Raw genomic sequence first — 24,080 nt, forward strand, 5'->3', positions numbered from 1 at the left:
CTCTGTCTGACTCTAATTGTATAGCAAGAGAAGGATAATGGAGATTACTCCAATAGGGTGTTTTTTTTCAATTTTGCTTGATTATTATAAGTGTCAAGACCTTTTCCTATTAAATTATGAAGTAAATGGAAGTTGCCCTCATTAATTTTCTTATTTGAAATTAGGTGACCCTAGATTACCTTCTTTTTTTTTTTCTTACTCTGTATTCTCAATAGTCTCAGTTTCTCTCTGATTATCAGGTCATTCACTAAATTTTCACAGTCTCATCTTCTAGAAACTCATCTAAGTTTACATTCAGGAAGACCTGAGTTCAAATCCTATCTCAGAGGCTTATTAGTCATATAACCCTGGAAAAATTAGTCATATAACCTTGGAATAATTATTTAACATAACCTTTCTGAGCTTTAATTTTCTCATCTATAAAATGAGGGAGTTCCATTCAGTAATCTCTAAGGTCCCTTCTATGATCTATTCTTTTGGTTTCTAGAGTCATTCATTAACTCTTCAGCATTTGTATTATTATGCTTAGTCTCAAAGCATATGCTTATGTAATGTTGTTTATTCTCAAATTCATTATCTCAGCTGATTTTCTTACTTTGATTTATTAATATATTCATTCCAAAAAATATTTATTAAGTGCTCATTAAGCAAGAAATAATTCCTATTAAAAACCCTGATAAAATTATTTCTACTAAGGTCTTAAAAATAAGTGGTAAATTTGATGGTTGTTTCTCAATTCTCATCTTTCCTATACTCTCTGTAACATTTGACATTACTGATCATGAATATTTCTCTTATCTCCTTGGGGTTTCATGACACTGATTATTTTTGAAATTATACTTTGCATGTTCTCTCTGGTGTCATTTCCCTTCCCTACTTCCATATTCCTTCTCTAGTTACCTGTATACAAAACCTTGGCTTCATCCTTGACTTTTCAATTTCCTTTATCCTCCAAATTCAATTAGTTACCAAACCTTATCAATTTTAGTTCTGCAATGTATCTCGTATCTGTCCCTCTCTCCCCATTCATTCAGCTACCATCCTTGTCCACTATTTTCTTATCTCTAGGATAATATGAAAACACCTTAACCTAGGTTATATTTATATATATAAAGCTAGGTTTATTTCCCATCTTAAAGCAAGCTCTTTTTCTAACTAAATAAGTTCACTTGCTATTCCCCTAAATTGGTTTATTTTTGGCCTGCCTCAGAACTATGATTTATTCTCTCTTCACCTTCAACTCTTAGAATCCTTGGCATCTTTTAGGCTTTGTTGATGTGTGGTTTCCCGCAGGTAGTTTTTGAACTTTTATTTTCCTATTTGTATACTCAGAATAGACTATAAGATCATGGAGGGCAAGGACTCTTTTTCATTTTTCCATTGTATCCGCAGTGCCTGGTACTAGTTTTAAACATAATAAGCATTTCATAAATATTGTTTGGATTAAATTGGAGGTTTTATTCTGCTTTCTATTCAGCGACATTTGCATTTTAGACAAATGTTTTTTGGTGACAGAATAGCTTAAATCACAGAAATGCAAGGAATATAATAGTATAAAAAGGAAAGATATTTGGAGGGCATGTGGTGTTTTCATGAACTGAATTCAATAGCTCTTTCCCCTATAACAAATACTTAATTTGTTCAGTCAGTTTTCATTTGGGTCTTAATGACCTCCTTTGGGGCAAAAATATTCGAATGATTTGTCATTTCCTTCTCCAGTTTATTTTACAGATGAGAAAACTGAGGCAAACAGGATTAAGTGACTTGTCCAGGGTTACATAGCTAAGTAAGTGTCTGAGACTGGATTTGACCTCCGGAAGAGGAGTCTTCCTGACTCTAAGGCCACTACTATCCACTACATCACTAAGATGCTTGTACTAAAGTAAAAATTCAATGCATTGGTCACATCTGAAAATAGGTAGTTACTTCAAACCTATTATGCAACTTTTCTCTGGTGAGGAATAGAAGGCTTCAGTCATATGAATATTCTTGATCTTCTACTGGTGACTCTCAAATAATATCTGTCACCCTGGGTATATAGCATCCCCAATAAACATTTCTAAACAAAAGATGTTATATGTGTTCTAATTTATATATATATCATAACCACAGTTCTGATCATATTACTTCTCACTAAATTCTAGTGGCTTCCTATGATGACTTATAGGCTCAAGTATATCCTTTACTTAGCATTTAAATTTCTTTACAATTTGTTCCTGACCTACTTTCCAGTACAATTACACTTTGTTTTCTTCATGCATTACATGATTCTAAGTTCAATAAAACTAGATATCTTTAGGTCTATGCACTTGACTAAAATAGTCAACTAGTATAATGGTTCCCAAAGTGTTATTCATGGTTCCTGGGACTTCCCCAAGCTCTTACAGGGAGTCTGAAATTTCAATATTATTTTTGTAATAATATTAAGATTTAATTTCTAATGTGGCAAAAATCAACATATATATAAGTCACACAAGCAAAATCTTCTTAGGGCATATTCAGAAATTTTTAAAAGTATAGATTTAAAAAATTTTTATTACATTTTATTTTTAAGGGGGCCTCAGGTCATAAACTTTGAAAACTACTGAAGCCATATATCAGCAGAGATCCTAAAACCTTAGTGTGTTTATCATATTGTCCTTTTTCCCTTGACAAGAGAGGTCAAATTGGAAATATTTTTTCTCTGCAGTAAACCCACTTTTAAAATTGTTTCTAAGAAGTGAGTTTTTGAAATACTCTTTGAGGAAAGCAGCAGAGAAGGAAAATATTGTTTTTGTGCATGCTAGTCCATGACTTTTATATTGCATTCTATGTTAGAATTGAAGGATTATATAATAGTATTTTCTTTTTTATAAAAGAATATCACATCTTCAGATACTATATTATTTAGTACAGAGTAAATGCTTAATATGAAAACTGTAATTTTATTCTATCTTTTCCTTTGGCTTGCCATTCTGGAAGAAGAAACTTGAGCATTGATTTTAGGAATTGACAGCTCTGTGTATATATCACAGAAGAGAGCTTCTGACTAGTGTGCTTTTAATATTCTTTAGCCATACTTGATAGCTAAAGTTAACAAATTCTGAGACTCAGAGTACAAACCATTACAACCACTTCAGCTGTTTTTCAAATGGAAGTAAGAACCTTAAGTACAATTAATCCACATTTGCTTTTCTGAGACACATTACATGTAAACATTGTGATGACAGTTCACTATGTAATGTTATTAGTCTCTGAATTAGGCTAATTCATCCTTGCTAGTCTTAGTATTTTTGCAAATGCTGAGCAGACATCTAATCTGAGAATATTGTTGAGCTATTTATTCTCTCTTGTAATTAAAACAAAGCTTAGCAAGAAATGGGAATTGTTTTAGTAATTCCACCTTCCTTTACCCCCGTGTTCAATAATGGGTGAAATGTTGCCTTAACTAACAAAACTAATGCCATTGACCTACCGTCAGAAAGGTTTGTTCTCTCCAATAATGAGATATATTTGCATTGATCCATTCTATCACTTTCCGCTCAGTTTTCCCCCACAATCCACTTATCATCCTGGATAAATATTTTCAAGACATTCTGAGAATGCTTTGAAAGAGAGAATAAGGCCCTTACTCCTGTGGAAATTATATCTATAGCTTCACCCTCATTGACACTTTTACTAATTGGGGCAGAGAGGGGAGGCAGCAGGTAGAGTCATAGGGCCTAGAAACAGGAAAATTATGAATTCTGGCCTAGACTTTGGGCAAGTCATATAACCTTTTATGCCTCAGTTTTCTTATCTGTAAAATGAGGTTAATAATAGCATTGACCTTCCAAGATTGTTGTGAGAAACAAATAAGATAGATTTGTAAATAGTCTGGCACATGGTAAGAGCTACATAAATGTTACTATCATATATACCTCTTCACATCAACCAATGTTTTTCTGTTTCTGACTGGCAAACATTAATTGTTATATACATATTTATTATTTTTAATCATCTGATTTAATGAACCACAGATACTCTAGGTCTTCATATTTCATCAAATAAAACAGAATTACGAAGTACAACTCTGAACTTCATGGAATAGTTGTAGATGTGGGTTAAAATAAATATTTTAAAAATACATATTTATTTATTCATTCATTCATCTATTTATTTATTTTGATAAAACTCTTGCCTTTTCCTTTTGTCCACTCATGGCCTGAAAATATTTTCATAGGTCCCATACACAGTTACCATGGGCAACTTGAAATTTTCTACACACACTGATCATTTCTTAGGTTCCCCTCATATAACAAGGAGAAAAAAACTTCACCTATGAAGGGACTTGGTGAGGTTGATTCTCCCAAAATGTAGGCTGCTACAATTCTCTGCTGACTTCCATCTTACTTTTGCTATGCAGGGGTCCTCAAACTACTGCCCGCGGACCAGATGCAGCAGCTAAGGACGATTATCCCCCTCACCCAGGGCTATGAAGTTTCTTTATTTAAAGGCCCACAAAACAAAGTTTTTACCACAGTCTGGCCCTCCAATAGTCTGAGGGACGGTGAACTGGCTCCCTGTTTAAAAAGTTTGAGGATCCCTGAATTCTACACTCTTAGGAATTTACTATTATGTGATTTTAATTTTCTATACCTAATTTCTTAGGCTCTATTCTACCTTTCTATTTTATGCATTTGGAGGTTTGAATTTTCTCCATCAACTTGAACAACAAGTAGACCCTTTTGGTTTTGTTTTGTTATTTTAGAGAAACTTGAGTCACAGCTTTGCATCTATATGGTCTCATGTAGCTAACCTTACATTTGAATTTGACACATATTCATTTAATACCTGGTTATTATAAACAGGTATTGACACTGATTTTCTTGTATCAAGGAAAGGCCCTGAGACCTGGTTATATGAACTCTTAGATTGTATTAAAACATAAAGCATAATTTCATTTGTTCTGGAAAGAAAAGGGAAAGAGTATTAAAAAATCAGACACAAACAGAAACAGAGAGATAGAACAATCTGGATTGCCCAGATTTCTTTGCATAAAAGGCCATAATGATTCTTCTGACACTTAATTGGGGTCTATATACATATATCTATCTGAAAATCCTTTGGGGTTTTTATTTTTGGTATTAATAGATTATATTGATAATTCTTAAGCCTTTTCAATAGAAATTTTTTTTAAACCAGATTACTCTGGACCTTCCTTCTAGGTTATTCAATCATGAAAAAAATAATCTAGGGGACCTATGGATATACATTTTTCTTTGAGGGAAGAAGACTTAGGCAAATTCCTTCTCATTTTCATACTCTTTTTTTTATTCTCTTAAGCTATCTGTCCCTGGTGAATGGCAGAGTGGAGTTGATATCACTAAGATAAAGTGATATCCTTTTATAGCTAAAGGAGAAGTGTGGAAAAAGCAAACCTATCTTCATTCCGAAGATGGAAAGCCATGCAAGAGAAAAGCCTTTAACTTATATAGGCAAACTTTTCTGAACTCAGTCATCCGAAGAGACATACACATGTAGATTTATGTTGTTTGGTCATTTATAGTATGATTCAGGCCATACTATCCATGAGTTTATTATGGAAAAGATACTGGTATGATTTGCTATTTCCTTCTTCAATGGATTGAAGCAAACAGGGAAAATGACTTTTCCGAGTCATACAACAAATTTGAATTCTTATCTGAACTCAGACTTCCTGACTCCAGGCTTAGTGATCTATCCACTTGAGTCATCTAGATTCCTCTATTTATAGACATAGATACATGCATCTATCTAGCTATCTTCAGTGCATTCAGTGATAATGTAAGAAATTATGCTCAGAGAGAATTTATGTTGTTGCTATATTCATTGAAGATACTTAATTTCAAATTTTTTATTCTAATTTTTCATTTTGTGCTTTTTGTTAATTCATACTTTGTTCTCTATAACTCTACACATGCTCTTTGAGAAAAAAATTGTTTATTTTTTTCAATTTTTATATAGCATTTGCTGGATGGATGCATAGTTTTTTGAAGTATACTTATTTTCTAATTATGCGACTTTCTCACTGAATTTGTCTGCTAGATTTTATATCTGTATCTTTATTTCTGTATTTCTTTTCATTTGGATTATTCTCGTTTTTCCTTTCTGCATATGAACTTTTATGATTTCTTGAATACCTATATAGCATTACTTGTTAATTAATGATGATAATATGCCAGTATTATTTCACTTCCAATCATTGTGCAATACAATGTTATTTATTGTTGATATTTGATCTGTTGCTATTACTTGATGCATATTTGCTGATTTGGAACTTTTTTTTACAGTTAGTGATTTGCAACTTGATGTTTGGTCAAATAGTCACATTAAAGATAAATATTATGAAAATATTAACATGATACTTGAAAAATACTGGTTGCTATATGAAAGTTAAAATTCGTAATGAGTTATGATATTTTGATTAAACCCTGGGTTGGGATTACAGATGTAATGGAAGATTAAAGACCAAAATGGAATTGTTATGGTAATGTATACTACATTGGGACAGGTTAATAGAATTGCCTAAGAACGTGCTGATTGAGTGAATAGGGAACTATATCTGAAAATTGTCTCATAATTCAAAATGATGATAATGATTATAAATACATTTATAATAAACTGCCTTTATAATATTCATCTGCTCCCTTCCATGTAGTTTAGAAGCCAGTTATCTTGTTCTTTCTCTCCCATTTTGAGATAATATCCATTCTGTTCAAAGTCAAAGAGCTCATTTCTTCATGTTATTGATTTAGTATATCCTAATTTGTATAACTTCTCTAGTTTCTCTTAGCTTCAATAAATGGGTTTGCTAGCTATTTGCTATTATGACAGTCTTTTGTGTAAGCAGCATTTGGTAAGAAGGCGCTAATCTGGTGAGGGGATCCTTTTCCTTAAGAGGACCAGAGAAGTGACTTTCCTCTGAATCTGGACTTATGTCCCTAGATAAGAAATATTGGAGGAGTGCAGATAAATATCATTTTAGACCAGGGGTCCTCAAACTTTTTAAATAGGGGGCCAGTTCACTGTCCCTCAGACTGTTGGAGGGCCGGACTATAGTAAAAACAAAAACTTTGTTTTGTGGGCCTTCAAACAAAGAAACTTCATAGCCCTGAGTGAAGGGGTTAAACATCCTCAGCTGCAGCATCTGGTCTGCGGGCCGTAGTTTGAGGACCCCTGTTCTAGACTGATATCCTTTTTGGACTTTGGAGGAGAGATTGTTTAGCCCTACCTGTCCTAAGACCTTGTCCTCCCTCAGTGTGTTGGAGATGTATGCTCAAACCTGATTCTCCTTTTCACAGTGGAAGGTCAGACTTCAGGTCATGGGTACACATGGGTACACACATATATTGTACTTATAAAAGATATTTTCCCTGTTTCTTCATGATAATACTCAAGACATCTGTAGTTCACTCTCTAAAATGTCTTTAGAATTGGGCATGCTTGTCTTACTTATATAATGACCTTCAGAAAACCTCTAGTTTTTGTAAGCATTTGACAAATGAATTCTGACAAATAATCATAAAGAGGAAAAATATGTGTTTCAATAGTTAAGCTTCTTTAGTTCAGCTAGAATCTTCCAGATCCATTAGGCTGAGTTTTATATTTTCAATGAATCAATCAATCAATTCCATAGAGTTTGCCACTTAAAAATCACACTGAAGCTTCAGGGAAGAGAAACAATGATTTGAGGGAAATGCATGGTGCCTAATATAATTGGAAATAATCTCAGGCACAGTGCTGGATGCAGTTCAATGAGACAGTTATCTTCCACTGGCTAAGTAGTTTCTATGAATGCTTTCTGTAGCACTGGTTCCTTGATCTTCATGCAAAATTAACCTAAGTGTCATCAAAATTTCATGGCCTATAAACTAAGCTACTTCAGCTTTGTGTCACACATATGACATATGGAAATTTGAACACAGAAGAGAATGATAAACTATGGTAGAAAATGAGAAAATAGTGGTGCTGAAGGGGGAGGGAAATAGGATATGACTGATAAACAAAGAATGTACATAAATATGTCAACAATATATCTGCAAATTAAAATTATATTGCAAAGGATTTTTGAACATGGGTAGTAGTAAGTGGGAGCAAGGAGAAAAATAAAAAGCTTTATGAACCAAAGCAAAGAAAACAAAGCAGCACATCAATGATTACAATGAAAGTTTGGCAAAATACTGGCTGCATCACTTAAGAAAATGTGGCATCATAATTTAAGAAAAATACACCAAAAGCAGTTTTATTACAACAAGAGGGAGAAGGCTCTATATTAGGAGATACTATTGAATGCATTAAAAAGATTTATCTAGCTTATTTGCATGTTGCCTCCAATCCTTTTGGATTCAAGATGACAAGTGGGGTATAAATCATAACTAAATGAAAATACTGGCTTATTTACAAAGCTTTCTCCCAGTGCCCACATGCCACATTTCTGAATGCAGTTAGCACTGGAATGATATGCTGTAGTTTAGCTAAGCATTATTAAAAGGAGGGATTTCATATCATGCAATACCTTAAGGAATTGTCATCTCCTACAAGACTGTTTTTGAATGATGGCTCCCTGAGGCAAAGCTGACTACCAGTATTTTATATCTTGCAAAAAAAAAAATCACCACTCAATCCATGAGAATGCAGTTTCAAACTTTATGCTTCATGTGGTGTTATGTGACACTTATTTATGGACAGAAACTATTTCTAATTCAGCATCCTGCTGAAGAATACAAAATCATTTATATTAGTTTTTTAAGAAAAAGAAAGTATTTTGGTCATTTAAAATTTTCTATATACCCTGTTCTTTCCATATTGCAAAGGGTGAGTTGAGAAATGAATAGTCATGTACTAAATATCAAAAGCCAGGGGATGGAAGATAAATTGTAATTTAATATGCCTGTTTCTATGTATGTAGTTGAAATACATATATGTGTACATACATGTACATATTCATATGTTATATACACATATACATAATGTGTATATATTGTATATGTGTATATATGTATATAGATTTTAATACCAAATAGTATAAAGATAAAATAGTGATCATATTGTAATATTCTTTAATAGCTACTTGTTAACTAATAAAGAATTGTCATTTAAATAATTTTCTTTAATTCTATTAAGAAAAAAAAATCGGTGAACAGTGAGTGAATCTTGCAAAGAAGGATGTTCAAATTACCTATTCCATGAACATCCAACATGGATTTCTTCCTTTGCAATAAATTCAGATTGTGGATGCCAGATTCTCAGTCAGTGTCTACCACCTGGTACAAGTTGTAACAGTAAATGGGTAATCTCGGAACTGAAAGATTCCAGGGTTGTTTATTTTTTTTAATAATTTTTTTCCTGCAGACATGTGATCCCAGGGACATTTCAGGAGCTTATCTCAAATCTATGTTTGGCCTTTACTTTAAACTTTAAATGCCCTAGGAAATGCACAACAGAAAATCTCTGAATTTTGGATTAACTTATACTTGACCAGTGCTCAGAAGAGAGTTGTTGGATGTTCAGGATGAGCAAGAAATATTAAACACTGGGGATTAAGATAACTCCAGTGATCAAGATTCTACTCAAATCCTTCCAACCAGGTGCAGAAAATGAATGACCCTAAGAGCTCATTCAAAGAAGCCAAAGAATTTTCACCTACTTGCCTTATATGTCTTTTAATTATTCTTTACATGAGAAACAAGAGTTGAGTTTCTTAGTTAGAAATTAAAAGAGTTGAGGAAAGAGTCTTCAGGGTTTAGATGTATTCATAATCTGTCCAATTCCCAACTAAAGTAGTAGATATTAGGAGACTTGGGTTTTAGTTATGTTCTGCCACTAACTCTATGAACTTCAGCAAGACTCTTCATATCTTTGTGCCTCAGTTTCCTTAATCATAAAAAGAAAGGAGTTTTAAGATATGATTCCTGTTTGCAACAGGATATTGGCAAGGATATGTTAACTATAGATCAAAACCATCTGGACAAGCTGAGAAAGGTCAGGAAATATTTCTACCTTTGCTTTAAACACTTGCACAAACTCTTTAGGCCCTGGAGCACCCAGTGGAGTAGACAGGTGTGGTAAACAAACAGCTGGATGCAGTAGTTAGCAGCATGAATTAGCAAAGCCAAAGAAAAGTAAAGAGCTCAGTTTCAACATGTTATAAAAAGCAAAGGAAATATTTCAGTGACTTGCAGTAATTGTGCTGTTTGTTTTTTTTTTCCTAAGTCAATTAATGATGATGATGTGTGTACATCAGGTGGAAGGACTGAGGAAATGCTCTTTTACTCTTCAGCTTATCTAGGAAAAAGAAATGTCTTCAAATAGTGTTTCAAGATAAAAACCCACACCAAAAAGTGATCTAAGAAGCCAAAGGAGAATTTAACCCCTTTTCTGGAAGCTTTTGAACTATTGTTCTTATGTCATAGATTTGAAATTCTTTCAAGAAAGAATAAAGTTTTATCCTTCTAAGCAGAAAACATCTTCTGATGCTCTAGAGAATAAGGATTCACAATATTCCCTAGGACAGATACAAATAGTAATACTGATTATGAAAAGAAAAGATGAATACCAAGTGGTTGGAAATCCCCTGACAAGGGGCAGAAAGCAAGATGATTATAAGCAACTGAGTGGCATAAAATCTTTTGGGATTATGTTTTTAGGATTTGATGGAGAATTAAAATCTGTCAAATACTATCTGTATCTTATAGTTAACGTGGGGACAAATGATATTGCTAGATAGAATTTAGGAAGCATCTCTAATGACTAAGAATTTAGGGGCAGGAAATTTGAGGATCTTAATTTAAAGGCAATTTAAAAAAATTGCTACTGATTGAAGAAGGCATTTTGTAAATCTTTAAGTACTTTATAAATAAATTATTGTTGTTTTGTTTTAGTTATTTTATAATAGAAAGATAACATAGGATGATGTAAAAGACAACTTAAGATGGTATCAGAAGGGGAATTTGACTTTCTTGTACAGATTTTCAAGGCAGAAGAATTATATTATACTGATCAGAAATGGAATCCATCAAATTAAAATGAACATGTTTGTCTGCAGATTTATGAATATGATCAAAAGGTTTTTAAACTGAATATAGAGCTGGAGAAATAGAACCTTTTGACAAATGGCAAAGAGATATATTGGAAACCTTGAAAATAAATGACTTATTTATCTGTACAATGAGCATTTTTTTTTACTATACATATTTCCACATTTATCATTCAGCAAAAGAAAAATCACATCAAAAAGGAAAAAAAATGAAAAGAGGAAAAAAGCAAACATACAACAACAAAAATGGCAAAAATGCTATGTTGTGATCCTCATTAAGTCCCCACAAAGGGGGATGCAGATGGCTCTCTCCATCACAAGTCTGTTGGAATTGGCCTGAATCATCTCATTGTTGAAAAGAGCCATGTACACCAGAGTTGATCATCACATAATCTTGTTGCTGTGAACAATGTTCTTTTGATTCTACTCACTTCACTTAGTATCAGTTCATGTAAATCTCTCTAGGCCTCTTTGAACTCATCCACCTGACTGTTTCTTATAGATCAATAATATTCCATAACGTTCATAAACCATAACTTATTCAGCCCATCCTTAATTGATGGACATCCCCTTAGCTTCCAGTTGCTTGCCACTACAAAAAGGGCTGATACAAATATTTTTGCACATGTGGATCCTTTTTCTTCCTTTATGATCTCTTTGGAATACAGACCAGTAGAGACATTGCTAGACTGTAAGGTATGCACAGTTAGATTGCCCTTTTGGGCATAGTTCCAACTTGCTCTCCAGTGTGGTTGGATCAGTTCATAAGTCCACCAACAATGTATTGGTATCCCAGTTTTTCCAGATCCCTTCCAACATTTATCACTATATCTTCCTGTCATCTTAGGCAATCTGAGAGGTAAATGGTGGTACCTCAGAGTTGTCTCAATTTATATTTTTCTAGTCAATAGTGATTTAGAACATTTTTTCATGTGACAAGAAATGGTTTTAATTTCTTTGTCTGAAAATTGTTCATATTTTTGACCATTTATCAATTAAAGAATAGATTATATTCTTATAAATTTGAGTCAATTTTCTCTATATTTTAGAAATGAAGCCTTTATCAGAATTTTTGGATGTAAATTTTTTCTCCAGTTTTCTGTTTTCCTTCTAATCTTGGCTGCATTGGTTTCTGTATGAAAATTTTTAATTTAATATAATTAAAATTATCTATTTAAGCATTTCTTATTATATAATATGTACAGGGTATCAGACTAGACACCAATGATATATAAAGTCAAAAACATATTTTACCCTTAGGAGGTTATAATCTACTGGAGGAAAGCAATCATTGCAGAGCATAGATATAATATTCTCCACAAAGTAATTTGAGGGGTGAGCACTAACAACTGTGGGAATCAAGAAAACTTTATATAAGAAGTGGAATTTAACGGAGAAATAACTTATAGTAGGGATTTTAATAAATGCAAGAGATAGCCCATTGATGGCATGAGCAGCAGCTTGTAAACATGCAAGGAAGCAAGAAATGGAATGTCATCTATAAGAATATACAAATTAGACAATCTGAGTAGTACATAGAGAACTTGTTGTAGTAATGGGGAAACCAGTATGAAAGAGTAAGTTAGCGTGTGGTTGTAAAGGGACTTAAAAGGCAAATAAAGGAGTTTGTATTGTTTATCTTAGAACTAAAAAAAATCCCTCTATAGGAAAGTGATGTGGTCAGATTTGTATTTCAGGAATCAATTGTCACTGATATGAACAATAAACTACAGAGAGGAGAAACTAGAGGGAGGCAGTCCAATTTAGACTAATCAATAGATAAAGAGATGAAGACCTGAACATTGGTAGTGGTCACATAAGTAGAGAGAAAGGTTTATAGAGACACATGACACATGATGGAGAAAGAATTGACAAGATTCTACGGCTGTCTGGATTGGGCAAAGAAGAGTTGAAGATTATTCTAACATGATGATTCCACTGGAAGGATGTTGGTGAGGGCATTAGAAGGAAAGGTAGATTTTAGAGAGAGAGAGTACAATGATCTCCCTTGTTATCGTGACTTTATAAAGTTCATAAAGAACAAATAAGGGCATGGGTGGATACATGTACTGAAGATTATGACAGTGGATTCCAAAAAAATGAAGAAAGGGATAAACAGGAAGTCATAGATTAAGCTTCTACATGGAATTAAGCCAAAGAAAGGAAGGGATACTAAGTATATACATTGTGCTTTCTATGTATAGGCACAGTATTAAGTGTTTTACAAATATAAAGGGGATAGGATACTCAAGAGAAAAAAAAAACTAAAATACAAATTATTCTGATGAGATAGAGCAGAGGATGAATGTGATAGAGCAAAGAGATGAATGTGATTCAAGAAAGGATTAATCAAACAACTTGGATTTTTAAAAGACATATTTAGAAGCTAGAAGGAAGGTCAGGTAAATGAAGGCAAATACAAATACACATGGAACAACTAAGCTATGATGAGGCCCAGAGATAGATCAAAGCCTTGGAATAGATATCTCAGGGACAGAATATGAAAAGAGGACAGAGCTATATTCAAATACTATTTTGCTTTTTATTTTCTCTAATGGGAAGAAAAGTCTTGAGTCTAGAAACTATATAGAGAAAAATTATTAGCAAAGAACAAAGCTTCACCAGGTAACTGAATCTCAAGGTTAGTGATAAGAAAACAATTTTTAAGAGTAAAGGTCATCAGGTCTGAACTTTACACATGTGATTGCTGAGCACCTCCCTGGTGACCCTTGTAATGTAGAGATCCTAGCCAATGCAAGTATATAGAACTTAAAGGGTAGCAAGACTTTAGAAATACATTATAAGACATAAGACTTTCAATAACCTTATGAAGAACTATTGTATCCATTTTGTTGATATGGAAAATAAGATCCAAAGAAATTAAATAACTTACCTCTAATAATCTAGTTTTCAGTATTGGAGGCCAACTTCAAATTTAACCCTATATTTTTATCTAAGTAACTTTTAGTGAAGCCATACTTTTGCTTACAACAAATCTAATACAAAACCCATCTTTCCCCCTCTTTATGACCCTTCTACCTTCATATGAGGGAATGATGAGACCACATAGGCAACCCAAAGAAATTTCTCCCTTTTAGGTTTTTTATGATCCTAGAAAACAATAAACCCAAACAACCCTACCCATGATGGCATCATCAGGCTTATTTCTAATGAGTTTTCAAAAACTTCATAGACAATCAGGATTCAGTCAGATCTTCCCTTCCATCCCCTCCTCCCCACCTCAGATGACTCAGTGCTTGGTAGTTTATTTTATTTTACCTTCTACAAGCAGTTCCTCTCATCACTTCCTGTGTCATTTGTCTCTTGCTCCTTATATTCCTAGCTTTTTTTCCTTCTACTATTTTTGTTGGGTCACTTTTATTTGACTTTTCCATTCTTTATTACTTTTTACATCATCTAATGCCTCAAATTAGGATCATTCATAAGCAGAGACCATCTTTAATGTGATGTGGATCATGACTTTATTAAATCTTTTACAGTCACCAAATTGTTTTTTTTTTTTATAATTTCTCGTTTCTAACGTAAAACTGAAAATTGTCACATGTGAATTAGCTAAGAGATTATAGTATTCTGTAGCCACTGTTATGTCTGTCATTGCTCTGTTTTCAGAGTCCCTGAATACATTTTTTTCTAAGGGGGTTAGTTATCTTTTGGTTTCTCAGAAAAACTGTGTCTTTCAACATTTAAATTAAAAAAATGTGTTTCTTCTCATGCTATTTTCTCTTAAAGGGGACAATACATTTATTTACACAAAATTACCTTGTAATTTTTCTATATCTCTATTTCAATTAATAGAAGAATTAGATTAATGGGAGGTTCAATCAGGATTATAGAACAATATCTAGAATAGATCTTAGAGATCATGAAATCCAATAGTTAAATCTTATAGAAAAAAAAGTAATCTCCCCCAGGATCTGACATCTACTAAATGTCCAAGGAAGAATTTCAACTTAGATTTTCCTTACTCTAAGTATTCTTATTATTATACCCCCTTGCTGCCATTCTAGATGTGGCTAGATTCTAGATATGTCTTGAATGCTGACTTATTGTTTGATATTGAAAAAATCATTTCTTTTCTCTGTGTCTCTGATTCTTTCTGAAAAGCAAGAGGGTTGTTTTAGATTATATCTAAAGACTTAACATTCTGGGTTTTGGCTAGATAGTGCATTTGGCTAGATAGAGTATTGGAAGTGGAGTCAGGATGATCTTAGTTCAAATCCTACCTAGGATAACTATAAGACCCTGGGCAAGTCTAACTTGGTCTCTCAGCCTCAGATTCCTTATCTGTAAAACAGGGCAAATAATACCATCTACTTCACAAGGATTGTTGTAAAGATCAAATGAGATAACATATAAGTAACCTAGCACAGTGTTTGGCATGTAGTAGACATTAAACACATGCTTTCTCTTTCCTTTGCTTCCTTTTTTTCTTCCTCCCTTTCTTCCTTCTTTCCTTCTTTTGCTCAGATATAGCATCAGCAACTTTGATAAATGCCTTGCTGAAATTCCAAAATACTGTCTATGAGATCCAGTTTTCTCTCTGGTGTATACTTTTCTCTCTCTTTTCACCCTGTTCCTCCTCACCAGGAGGAACTTTTCTTTTCTTGTCTCTTGACATGGTCTCCTTTGGAAATCTTATTCATTCCCTTGGCTTTCTGCAGATGAAGCCATGCAAATGACTCTAAAATCTCATCAATTCTGACCTTTCCTTTGATAGAGGACACTACCTAGAGGACATTTCCATCTAAATAGTTGACCAGTACCATAAATTTAGCACATTAAAAACTCAGCTTACTATCTTACTCTTTAAAGATATTACTTTTCTATTTGCTTTTTTTTTTTGGTAGATGACATCAACATTGACTCATTGTTCCATGTCTAAAAACCTGGGTGTCATATGTGATATTTCTTACTTCCTTACTTCCCACATCCAATGAATTAGCAATTCCTATTCATACTACCTATTAGTATCTCTAGCATATATCTTCTCTTCAATCTCATTACTATATCCCTTTATAGATTCTTATTACCATGTATTTGAGCTACTATATCAATCTCTTCATAGATTTTCAAGAGGTCAATCACTTTCCCCTACAATCTAGCCTTTCTCTCTCTCCAGAAAGCTGAAATACTTAAAAATAAATTGAATTAGTGTCTTCTGAACAACTTTTTTCATTTATTAAATAAGGGGAGGCAGAGACAGAATTTTATTAAAGATTTTAATAAACTTTAAGTTACAAAAAGTGGAAGGATACTTTCACTTTTTAAAAGGATACAAAAAATCATATTTATCTAGTATTTCCTTATAGACATTTCACAACCTTAGGATTGATACAAGGATTTATTTATCAAATATGGATTTCTTAGTAATTTTTATCCTTTAATAAGATTGTCTTTTAGTTTTGACCATGGAGGTGATGGGAAATCATGTAATAAATCTTCCTAATTACTTTTTTTGTTAATTTTTTAGATGACATTTATTAAAATTCTAAACATTCCCCTCAGGACTACAGACATACTTTGATTAATAACTTTTCATTAGGGACAAAAGAAATTTGTATAAAATTCATTCAAATTTTAAAGACCATGAACGAATCCAGACATTTTGGTTTTGCTGAGTATTCACTTTCAGTCTAAATAAAGATTGGAGGTTAGGAACAAGAAATAGCTATTTATATGAGTGCAGCAGAATTAGTTGTGACTGCAAGATTCCCTTGGCTCTGTTTGCATTGCTTTGTCAAGATAGATTTGTAAGCAGCCAGAGTATTCTAGGTTTTCTATTACTTTTAGGACTATTGAGATAGCTCATCATGAATCAAACTGAATTTGTCATGTCTAGTAGGCTGGGTCTAGAATTCCAACTTTTGTTACCCCTCTTGCAAATCAGAGACTGATTAGGTGATTTTAATGTCCCATATTCTTATCTAACTCTATCAAGTTGAATGTGCTTGCTTTTAGTAATTATATGCACATAATACTTTTTTTTTGCCTTCCCCTGACCTTCTATTTGCTGAACAAGGGGATAGCAGAGCTCTTTCATACAGATGTTCTTCCCTGCTTCTCTTGTTGATGATTGGGAGGATGATTTTAAACTTTTGAATAAAGATCTTGTGTTGGAATGATGGAGAATATTAGTTCAAAAAAGTCAAGGTCATATTTTGGATCAACGGGCATTATAGTTAAAAGAATCCTCAGACTCTAGTCAGTTCAATCCATCAAGGCAAGCATTCCCTCTATAATAATCTTGGCAAATATTCTGACAAACAGAATACTTTCAGCTTGATATATTACAAAGCAATCCTCTTTACCTATGGACAGCTAAAGCAAACAGAAAATTATTTTCTACATTGAGCTAAAATAGTTGTATTAGGGTGATTTCATCTTGCCTGCTTAAAATTTTTAAATTAGTGTCATTTGTGGAATAATTAATATCTATGTCTTTCTTGATCATGAACACATTTTTATAATGCTACTAATCATAATCCTTCATGAGATTTTTTTATCCCTTAAGAGGCATCATATAAAAATGAAGTTTCAGGGAGTAATATGGTCAAGGCTATTATCATCAGGATGAATAAATCCCATTTTTATTTTAGTAGAGTCAAAAAGATACTTCACCTACTAACAATTTAATTACAGAAAACTTGTATATATCAGGTAATTAGGAATTGGAGCCATGGTGATAAAAACAAAGTCTGTAATTTATCTCCAGAATCTTTTGATGGAATTAAAGCTTTCCTCAGCAATTAAGGGATCTGATTTCAATGTTTTACTGAATTACAAGTGTTTTAACAATGAATAACTTGCTTGTATTATTTCAGCAAACCGAGAAGAAAGACCTATCCAAGCAGAAAGTGAATTAAGATCCTATTCCAAGTGGCTCACCTCCTTTCTTCATTTTCCCTAACAAAGTAAAAAAAAAAAGGTTAGTGAAATCATTTACATAAGGTTGCATTTATATGAGCACAAGGGATTGATGGAAAGTATAGTTTTTTCCACCTGGAGATAGTGAAGGAGAAGCCTGACACCACTAGGGAAACTTTTGGAGAGGGAAAATGTTTGCTAGGCTAGCAGCTAGCAGAATGAAAGGGAAAGGTACTACTAACCCTTACTGAATAAAATCATGAGCAATTGGAGCCCTGTTTGGCTCATTAATCTATTTAAAATGTTGTCTTAGACAGTATTGCTGTAGCATTGGGACTTGGGAAATTCATCACTTCTATTCTTCTCTCTACTTTGCATCACCACTATTACCTTGTGGACTAGAATTGCCATTCCCCAGTTATTTCTTGCTCTTTTTAAATCTTGCTTATTTGCTCTTTATTCTTTTATAATGGCTTTTGTCTCCAGATAAAAATGTCCTGATTTTAATTGTGCTCTGAATAAGTGTTTGCTATAAATGAGTGGATCACACTATTGGAAAAATGGAAGGGATATACCTGGACTGGACACTTCAGTTTAACCATGAATCTATATTGAAATTTTCTCTCTCTCTCTCTCTCTCTCTCTCTCTCTCTCTCTCTCTCTCTCTCTCTCTCTCTCTCTCTCTCTCTTCAGCAAAGGCAGAAACAGAAATTGAATTATGTTCAATATTGTGCTCTTTATAGTTTATATAGTAGCAGCAGGAGAAAGTGAAAGGTAAAGTGCTGTAATGGAAAGATGATTGAGATAAGAGATATTTGAGTTCAAATCTTCTTTCTCCAATTGAATATTGGTATCATCATAATCTGCTAACCCTCAGTTTTCTTATGTGCAAAATGGTATAATAAAGTATGTAAATTCTACATTATAGTCTAATTAAGAGGATCAAATGAGAAAAGATATGCAAAAATCTATCTAACTATTAGCTTTTGTGATCTAAAAAAAGACAAGACCTTTATGTAGTGGACAGGAAAAATAAAAAAAAAGATCAGTAGAGTCCACTACAAGAGATCAGTCCTAACCATATGACCATAGTGTCTATTGTGTTACTATTCATGTTTGTAAGACATGTGTACATTACCTTTATTTCTGAAAGGATTTGTCAATTGATTGCACTATATCTTTACTCACTATCCCTGTGATTTCACCTTTCTTGAACTCATAAGTTCTATGTATTAACTCTCCTTATTAGAATATAAACTATGGGAGCAAGAACTTTCTTTATTTTGTGTCATCAATACATAGAACAGTATTTGGAGCATAGTAAACTCTTAATTTTTTGAAATATATCGATTGTTGCTACTATTGTTTTTGTTCATTTATGTCCCACTCTTCATGACCCCATTTGAAGCTTTTTTTATGGGTTCATAGGGAATTGATGGTCTCAGGGTACAGATTGAAGCATAGTTTGATCTACTGATATCCTTATAATATTAGGAGAAAAGAAAGAAAATCTCTGGTATATTCTGTATACTTATGGGAGGACATCAACAAAAGTCACATAAGATTGAAAGTCATAGATAGGCTATACTCTTTACTGTTTGAGAAAACATGAAAATCAATGATATCAATGATTAATTTGAATTTATGTAAAATATAGCTTGTAAAGTTCAATTTAATAAAACTCTAATATGCACCAACTCTGAGTCAGCCCCAAGTCAGCCTCTGAAATGAGGATACAGTGATAAAGAATAACAGTCTATGTCCTACAAGGAGCATAGATTTGATTGGCAGAAAGGGAAAGTATGAAAATAATTATGAAATTTGATATAATTACAAAGGACAGATCCTAGCAATGTAGCAGTTTTAAAAGGTGTAGTCAGGGTAGGTTGCCAGGAAAAGGTAGTATTTTAGTTATAAGACAGAGCTTTGGGGTAGTCAATTCTAGGTCCAGAGATGAGGTATAGAGAATAGTCTGGTTTTCATGAAATGCAGACTCTGTGATGAAGAGAAATTTGAAATGAATCTAAACAGGTAGGTTGGAATCTGATAGTGTAGGTTTTGAATGCTAGAATGAGGAATTTTAGACAATTTGGTAGGTAATAACTTTTAGTTGAAGACTGCCATGGTCATTTTGGGGTTATTCAGAAGATCATTCAAATAGCTGTGTAGAAGACAGATTAGAGTAGACAGAGTTTGGAGACCTGAGCAAGAATAACTGAGAGACTAGATTAACTTGGTGAAGGAGGAGTAAGAGAGGGAGGTTTAATGCAAGTGATATTAGAGAAGTAGAAACTATATAATTTGACAACTAATTGAACCTGTGGGATGAAGGAAAAAGAGGAGACAAAAATTATTTTTGAAGATGAACCTGGAAGCCTAGAGTAATGGTGGTACTATTAACAGAAATGGAAAATAGGTAATTGGACTTGAGGTAAATAGGTACTATTAACAGAATGCACAATAGGTAGTTGGCTTGAGATAAAGATGATGAAATTCAGTTATGTTTGAGTTTCTGGAGGAACAGGTAGATATCTGCCATAGACAGTTGAAATATAAGAAGAAAGAAAGAAAAACATAAAAGGAAGGAAGGAAGGAAGAAAGAAAGAAAGAAAAAGAAAACTTGTTTATGAACTTTCTTAATGAACCTATTTAATTCCACTCTTACCTTTTATTCATACATGAATTTTTATGGAAATTGATTAACATTTATCAACTGAGATTTCTTTGAAAACTTTAGTTTTATAAAGTCCAGCTGAATCAAGTTAAAGGTAATACCCTTCAGTGGAGTGCCAAGTATCAAACTTGGCTAGAAGCTTCAGAAATATTCTTTGCATCAACAAACAAATCCAAAATATCAAAGGGTTACATTTGAAGCAGAAAACTCACTTCACTCCATCAAATGAGGCTATCACGGAGCATCTTATTTGGATATTTCCCCACCAAGTATTCTAAAATGATTTACAGAATTGATTTTATAAAGTTGTAATGGTAGATTTAGAGGCTTGACACTTTGGTGGCTTACAGTCTTGTGTATGTTGGTAAATGTTTAATAACTAGCTATCTGGAAAATGTATGTATGCACAGGATAATTTTAAGTTTGTTCTACTTCAATAACATTTTCTGAATTACCTTTTGATGTCTAAACAATTAACATAACAATAAATTAAGTCCCAATTTGTAACATTTGTCTTTTTTTTTTGAAGAGAAAATTTTCTGAAAATTTAACTGAAAATTTAATAATTGGTTTCCTCTGGTTCAAACTGATTTTAATACACACCTTCTTTAAGCTTTCAGGATCTTGGTGGTCCTAGTAAGATGCAGTCTTTAAATAATAGCATTTGGAAAAACTCAACAGAGAGGAAATCTCTCTCTACTTTGAGTTCTTGGCAAGCAGAACCTCTTCCATGATGTTAGTGAACACTTCTGAATTTCTCAATTCATGTTTATCCTCAGCATTATATTGGACAAATTAATCAATAACTCAATCAACAAGCATTTCATAAGCTCCATCTTTGTGGCAGACATTGTGCTAGGTATACACAAGTGAGTCTTAATGAACATACATTCTATTGAACAAACACATGTAAACACTATTAAATATATAAAACAAGATACAGGGTATCCTCAAAGTTATAGTGTGGTTTTAAGAAATTTAAAATTCTTCTAAGTAGAAAATAATGAGCATTAGATAGTACCAGGCATTATGGGAATCAGAAGATTTGAAATCAGGTCTTTCTGGCTCCAAGCCTAGTACTGTGCCATTAACTATCTGTAAGACTTTGAGTATACCTTGTATAAATACTAAGTATATATTTACAGCTCATTTTATAGAATACATATTTATCATATATTTACATATGACTCTATACACAGAGGACAGCTGGTTGGCACAGTGGAGAGAGTTCAAATCTGGTTTCTGTGACTTACTAGCTATGTGATTCTGGGAAAATTACTTAACTCTATTGTTTCAGTTTCTTTATCTGTAAAAATGAGCTGTAGAAGGGGATGACTAATACTCCAGAATCTTTGCCAAGAAAACCCCAAAAGGGATCATAGTGTTGGACATGACAGAAAAATGCTTTCACATCATAATCAACACAGAATAAAGCTCTATGAATATAAAGTTGATATTTTGGTCATTTGAAATTGATGTTATTATAGTTAACTTTTTCTTGAGTAAGAGTAATACTGATACTGAGACTTTGTGGAAGTCTAGATTTATCCTTTTCATGCATTAATTCCTTTAACAAGTCTTTAGTGAAAAGTTCTGCAGTGTATTTAATGTGGCTGGTAATATTTGTAGGGCATAATGATATTGGAATTGCCTTTTAATTTGGTTCAGCAGTGAGAATTATGATTGTATTTTGGATATGATTCTAAAAGGTATCTTTATGGCTTAATTTTTAGTCACCTAATGTTAGTGCTTTTAAAGAAGATACATCTTTTGGAGCAGATTCTTTAAACGAATACCTTATATTCGCAAGTACAGAAACTTCTATTATTAATGTTAGTACAGAATTCTTCAATGGACAGGAATCCAAATGGATCACCATTAGCCTTTTTTTTTTTTAAACTGTAACTGGATGAAAATGTGCTGGGTTCTTACAGCTCAGTTGAGAATACTCTGATGAAAAGCAAAGCACTAAAGCCTTAATTAGCCTTTTTTTATTTCTTTCTTCTCCCTTACAGTAAGTAATGTTCTTTAAGTTTCTTTCCTAGTTTGAAACTAGCAAAATAATGCAGTATAACTAGTAAAACTTGGAAAACTGGAGCTTGTAATCATGAAAACAATTAAGATTTAATCACAAGGTACTTGATATATTCAGACTAAACTTTTATTATAAAATAAGAATAATGAAGATTATCTTGTCCTCCTACCCTCTTTCATTTAACTCTTGTGAGCACAACCTATGGTTACTCTGGTAAAGAACACTTATGTCTTGGATAGGCGCTATCTTTCCATGATGGAACTTTTTGTAAAATTTCATCTTATATTCAGTCCCACCTTAAATTATTATTTTAGTTTTTGCAATAGGCTAAATTCAAAGACACTACCAAACATAACCTTTCCTACTGATTTTTTTCCCCCAGAACTTAATCCCTTGGAAAAGCAGAGCTGTTATTTGGCCTAGGGCTTAACTGTGCACTTTAATCTGTCTAGCTTTCCAGTAAGAAAATAGGAAAATCTATAGATAATTTTTTCTCTTTGTTATGTCTTTTAGTAGCAAGATAAATTAATTGACAAGTATTTATTGCATTCTTGCTATTCAACAGTCAGCACTAAGCTAACTTTATTGGGGGTATGATACAAAAGAAATATAAGGTATTATCTTTGTGTTTAAGTTTTTCATTTTTTTGGTGATAAATCAGACTTGTATTCTTAGCAGTTTGATGTGTCTATGTATTTATGTTAATTTTGATAGCCATGATATACAGATGAATATATGTAAACATATATGATTAAATACACATATCCATGTATGATTCATGTAAAAATGCTATTTCTGAAACATTTAAAATGAATTTTGCTTATTAAAGATAATTCTGATGCCATAGCTCTTAATTCTTAAGACTAGCTGTGCTTTCAGTGAAATTTTAAAATATGTACCAGTTTTAATTTTGATACTAGCTTCTGAGAATCATACAAAAAGGGGAAAATTTAAGAGTGGGATAAGCAAGATGGGAAGGACATACTTTAGTAGCTTACATATCAAAATGGCGTACTCTGTTGGTAGGGAATAGGGTCATAAAGTATGAGTTCTCTTAACCCTCTTCACTGTGATGCTGCCACTTTTTAAATTGTGTGCCCATTTGTTTTATATTGTCATAAGAGGCAGCAAATAGGCAGTAACTAAAGGAAATAGATTGTCTTGGTCATTGTCTAAGAGGAGAGATGAATATGTTTAGTATTCTTTGTTGGACAGTCAAATTATGATTTACACTTAAAGAGGTTCATTGTTGCCTAGAGTTTAGGTTATGGTGGGACTCAAGTATGTAAAAGGATAGGCGTGATTGTTTTAGAATATTAGAATTTTATTTTCTGTATCACAAAAGAATAGCATATTATTGCCATGTTGGCAAATTTTAATGAGTATACTCTTATTTATGTAGATGAACCAATGTAAATTTATCTTAATATATTATAAAGAAAGGATACAAT

At 32.9% G+C, this 24,080-nt stretch overlaps 1 long non-coding RNA gene across 4 annotated transcripts in view; it reads left to right on the forward strand.

The window, feature by feature from the left end:
• Positions 1-18,323, forward strand: part of LOC116422355 — a 158,854-nt gene extending 140,531 nt beyond the window's left edge. For all 4 annotated transcript variants that reach the window (XR_004232955.1, XR_004232954.1, XR_004232958.1 and 1 more), the window contains one exon: positions 17,878-18,323. This is a non-coding gene — a long non-coding RNA (uncharacterized LOC116422355). The remainder of the gene's footprint in view (positions 1-17,877) is intronic.
• Positions 18,324-24,080: the final 5,757 nt, after the last annotated feature.

The sequence above is a fragment of the Sarcophilus harrisii genome, chromosome 3, assembly GCF_902635505.1.
Source record: "Sarcophilus harrisii chromosome 3, mSarHar1.11, whole genome shotgun sequence".
Classification (NCBI taxonomy): domain Eukaryota; kingdom Metazoa; phylum Chordata; class Mammalia; order Dasyuromorphia; family Dasyuridae; genus Sarcophilus; species Sarcophilus harrisii.